The sequence below is a fragment of the Primulina eburnea genome, chromosome 14 (genome assembly GCF_022965805.1).
Source record: "Primulina eburnea isolate SZY01 chromosome 14, ASM2296580v1, whole genome shotgun sequence".
Lineage (NCBI taxonomy): Eukaryota > Viridiplantae > Streptophyta > Magnoliopsida > Lamiales > Gesneriaceae > Primulina > Primulina eburnea.
Genome location: NC_133114.1, coordinates 8,110,462 through 8,116,219, shown reverse-complemented (window position 1 = coordinate 8,116,219; position 5,758 = coordinate 8,110,462). Strand labels below are relative to the sequence as shown.

The following is a 5,758-nucleotide window of genomic DNA, read 5'->3' as shown; positions in this document are numbered from 1 at the left end:
GTGGGACCCGGACGCTAATCAAGTTCTTAATCATCATTGGGACTAATTAATCAATTATAAAACAGGGTCTAAAATATTTTTTTAAATTACACAGCGGAACGTAATGTAATTAAGTTCAAATTACATATTAAACATAAAATACAATACAAGTCCTGTACTGCATACATTCAACTAAACTAAGGTTTAACAACTAATGTCAAGTGTTCCAACCCTATTATACATCTTACTCAAAGCCCGGAATCTCCACTCTAATCACGATCTTTCTTCATCTCCTCAACCCTGTACCTGTCCCACCTGTTGTCATGTACACATACAGACAAGACAACAGCCGGATAATTCCGGTGAGAATATAATCCCAGTATAAATCAACGAAACATGCAATCATATAAACAAATATAAAGCATGTAATCAGGTAACAGATATATGTAACAAAGTCTGAAACATAATCAATATCAAACTGTCGACAATACTCGTAGCTACATCATTCAGACTAGACTCAATCCTAGTCTAGGGATCCCGATTCCAGAAGTTGGCATGCGTATATCGACTAGCAGTAATAGAAAAGACTCCAGTTCTATCCACGCCGATATGGTATCGATCAACAGTAATAGAAAAGACTCCAGTTCTATTCACATCGATACGGTATCGATTACCAGTAATAGAGGAAGCTATTATTCTATCCACATCAATATAGTACCGATTAACAGTAATAGAAGCAACTCTAATTCTATCCACATCGATATGACATCGATTAACAGTAATAGAAGAGCTACTAATCTATCCACATCGATACAATACTGATTAACAGTAATAGAAAAAGCCACCATCCTATCCACATCGATAGCCAAACATCCAGTGACAGTCTTTGGCACATCCGCCAATACACAATCTTATGGCATCGTGCAATGTGCCCGTGGTGATCCCACCACTAACGGCACTTCTGTCATAAGATTACTCTTCTAATACCTGTAATCTATAACTCAAGAAAACAAGTATATCAATCAATCAATGCAAATATCAATGCAATAAAGTAAAGTATGTGATTTAGGGAAACCCAAGTCTAACCCGACTCAAGTCCATCTCCCAATACCACATTGACTTATACCTTCCTTTTCTTCGGGTTTTGAAGCTACGATCTCAAGTCCGAATCTTCTTCACCAATTCTGAACAAGCACAATTCGAACTTCACATTATCAATATCAAACTCAACTCAAGACATGAAATTGATTACCTTCATTCTATATCAAATTCAGCGACATAACTACGCAATTTCGGTATCTCGATAACTCAGACAACAATCTACTAACATCAACAACTCATAATCCACAACAATACCAATCCAAAACACAATAATTCATCACCATATAATTTCGGCCAACATGCTGAATTTTTCAACAATTGCATACGACATCCGATAACCAATCCGTTTACGGCGTTATGATCTCTAGCTACTCAAGAATACATATCTATAATAAAATCACAATTCCTCCAACATCTAGATTTTGAAACATGCTGGAATTCAATGAAACTTACATCCTCCAGTAGCTCTTGATGAGAGGAGCGCGAAACTATGCTCGGATCAAAAATCGGATGGCCGGATCTTGCAAAATCAATTTTTTTTAAGATACAAGAAAGCTTGGAGGTGTCAACCATGGAGATTTCGGTTTTCATGGCTTGAAATATATGAATTGGATGAAGGCTACACGTTCCCAAGCTTGGCAAGACAAGTGTCCAACCAAAGTTTCCATATTTGCACTTTAGTCCCTCAACTTTCCACTATTTGCAATTTGGCCCCTATTCAATCTTTTCGATTCAATTTCAATCCTAAATAAGTTCAAACATCTTGGAATATAATTCAACACTCCATAATTCTCTAATTCAATAATCTCGGTTTAAAATAATATCATTTCTATAATCTCGGACCTTACACCGGTACTAAGGGCCCCCCCCAATAATATGAGCCGAGCCCCGAGTACGGGTAGCGATTCGTCATGCACCCATTTGTCGATGGAAGACATGGAAATTATAAACAAATTTATAATTCTCCTTTTCGGGCTTGATGTTAATTTTGAATCTTATTCAAAATGAGGGTTTTTAATTTTTGAAAGGTCTCATCATTAATCTGTTGTGGGGACCCGGACGCTAATCATATTCTTAATCATCGTTGGGATTTAATTATCAATTAAGATAAAACAGGGTCTAAAAATTTTTCTTTTTAATATACAATAGCGGAAGGTAATGGAATCTAAATACTACACATATCTGTATAAAATACATTTCAGTATTAAAAGTACAATAATCTAATCTAAAGTTCCACTACTAAAGTCAAGTAATAAAACCAAGTCTACTGTAAGTCCGGAATCACCACGCTACACTCGTCTTCTCTCATCATCATCTTGACCGTGATCCAGCCCCACCTGTTGTCATGCACACATACAAAACAAGACAACAGCCGGATAACTCCGGTGAGAAATAAATCCCAGTATAAAACATGGTAAACATGTATATACATAAAATAATTCATGAAACATGCTGTCACGAATAAAATCAAAACATTAGATTTCATAAGCTATGAAATCTAATCACAACAAGCATGCACTTCAAATCAGCTAAACATGCATATAAACAATCTAAATCATACAAACATGCTATCATAACTGAAAGTAATAATGATGGGTCCCATGATCTAGGAGCCACATCCATATGAGCATGCAGTCCTAATCAAATCATGTCTAGACTCGACTCAACTATAACTCTAGGGATCCCGGGGTGAATAAGACGTCACTGGCTGTCACCTACCCAACCAATCGTGGTGCTGTACGTCTTATTCCTAGACTTCGGCCTGATCTGTATCCGCATCTACAAAGGGGCGGTGATCTTCCTCAGAGCTGAGATATCGCCGAACGTCTAGAGTCTGCCTGATCTCCAGACTGTCCTATCTTAATGCATGAATAACAATCTATAATCATAGCATAATCATATAAAAACATAACAAGAGTATAGTATGTGATTTAGTGGGCAACTCAACGCGATCTCAATTGAGTTGTTCTTCCCAAATATCACATGAATTATACCTTTGTCTTCCTGATCTGATGAAGACGACGTCTCGAAGTCGAATTTGTCCATATCTGATCTGAAATGACAATAACCAATACACTGTATCAATGTGTAGTTCAAATCACAATCTGTTCTGAACAATACCCAATTCAATACATAATCTGATCAATATCTGAACAAAATACTATCTGATCACATCAACAATATCACGAGATAACAGAAACCAATACTGAATCTGATCAATCTGTACCAACTGATGTTTAGACGGCATAACAATACAACCTGAATAACCCCAGTCAGTTCTGAACATCACAATTACACTACCAGAATTCCTAATAAATCTCAGTACAATCTATAACTTCAGTATCTGTACACTTCAACATGAATAACAGCATAATTCTGATAGCAATCTCAATCAAATCAATTCTAAAATTCATAACAATTCCATAACCAATCTGTTTCTAAATCTGACTTCGATTCTACAATATCTACGGTAGTAAAAACACCATATCTGAATCATATTCAATTCTGACAATATCATAAATTCAAATCTTGTCTAAACGTAACAAAACTTACGTCCAGTTGTAGCCTGCGTGGCTAGAAATACGATACCAAAGTCGGATTTCAATTCGGATAGACGGTTTACTCGCAAATCAATTTCGAAGAAAAAGAACAAAGCTTTCCTCCTAAACCATCGATTTCCTTTGCTTATTCTGAATAAGAGACGCTTGTTATATGTATATATATATACTCCATGCATGAACAAAACGTGGCACATTCCTTTGTGTTGCACGTCGCTCGCTCGGGCGGACAAAAGTTGCCGCCCGGGCGAGTCATTCTCGGCCTCGCCCATTCCAGCAGCCTCGCTCGGGCGGTCAAAAACATCCGCCCGGGCGAGTAATTCTCGGCCCTCTTCTCCTAGGCACTCTCGCTCGGGCGATCAAAAACGTCCGCCCGGGCGAGTCACTTTCGCCCAAATTGTCTAATTTCATATACTTGCTCAAATCTTATCTCGAACTGGCCCGGCTTATAATTACATCAATTCATAATCAGTAAATCATATCAGATTACAATAATTAAATTCTCGGGCATTACATTTCTCCCCCTCTTAGAACTGAGTTCGTCCTCGAACTCACCAATCATCAACCCAAATCTATCAGAAGAACTGTAGAACAGAGTTTAACATCCAACTCATTTCACTAGCCGAATCAATCCCATATTACTGGCTATACAACACCTGTATACGCCAATTGCAATTTATAACAAAGCAATACCACCTGTAGTTGCTATTCCATCTTCTTATCCCAATCAAGGACCTATGCCATCTTCGGTTTCAAATACCAATCGTCATCATCCGACATTGGTTTCCTACATTTATTCCTTCAGATAACTAGTGCTAACATCCAGTATTAGAGTTCTATCACTATCTTCCAATATCTGAACAAGACACTCCGACTACCTGTCAATATGTGAACAATCTGCCAAAGAGAGCTTATGATATAATCTACCACAAGTACCCACTTAATCGTAATCATAGTCTGATATACTCGATTTGAAATCACCATTCTAGTCAATCCGACTATTTCTTTGACAGGGGTCTCTGTCCTCTAGTTCTGTTTGTACATCATCCTTACAAACTACTAGATATAGATTGAACAATCTATCAATCATGATCATACCATATCCCAAATCTGGATAAACTGGTTGTAATATCATTACAAAAGCCGTAGAAATGTAGTCCCATTACTATTCAGAAATATACAAGTCCTATAAGAATCTTCTGATTTCTCTCTTTCTGTCTTTTTCTGTTAGCAACGCAGACATATCAGTACCATTTTGCCAACCTTATGTTATAAATTTCTGTCCCAACTGATCTAATCTGTCTATACCGACATTATCTGTTCGAATATCATACATTCTGAACCATCTGAATGAAACGGAATCCCTTACTGTACATTTCTGACATACCTGAGATTTCAGATTCGAACTATGCTGTACCAGATCAGTTAATAACATAAAATAAATAAGAAATACTTACCTGGCATTCGGCTCTGACTATAGATATCACAAGCTGTAACCAATTTTGAAACCTTCTGATATCACACAATAGAATCAATCTGTCGGATACAAACACAAAATCACATATATGTTACTGTAAACGATACTCTGTTCTGATTTCAACTGTTTACAATACACTGTATCACACTGATTCACAATAACAGTAATATCAAATCAATGTCAGAATAGAAAGAACCTATACAGATCTAGTGAGTTTAAAAAAACTCATAACATAATAATTTCGGGCTGGCTGACCAATCTTCATACTGTCCAGATCCACTGCTATATCTCATCTGCAAATAGAATATACTCCCAAACAATATAAGATGTCTCAAATACTGATTTAGAATCATAACAATACTCAGCAGATGTAAAGCAACACAAGAAAAAGATAATCAGAATAAGATAATCTGTCCAAATCAGGTAAGAAAAATTCTGACATATCTGACATTCTGCTAATTCTGACATTCCTGATACCGCATAGTCTGAATATAAACCTGTATCAATAACTGCATTCGGATCCATACCTGACCCATTGCTGTATACAATAATCACAGTTCTCGGAATATTTAACCCAATCTTCAAATATTCAATATACACAATCAGATACTGTGGATATATCCCGGAATCATAGATATAACAA

The 5,758-nt window shown here is 36.7% G+C and overlaps 1 long non-coding RNA gene across 1 annotated transcript; it reads right to left on the bottom strand.

The window, feature by feature from the left end:
• Nucleotides 1-174: 174 nt before the first annotated feature.
• Nucleotides 175-1,890, bottom strand: LOC140811413 (uncharacterized). Its single transcript, XR_012113451.1, has 3 exons — nucleotides 1,534-1,890; nucleotides 1,106-1,163; nucleotides 175-294 (listed from the first exon to the last, which is right to left on the bottom strand). It is a non-coding gene; the product is annotated as an uncharacterized lncRNA (long non-coding RNA).
• Nucleotides 1,891-5,758: the final 3,868 nt, after the last annotated feature.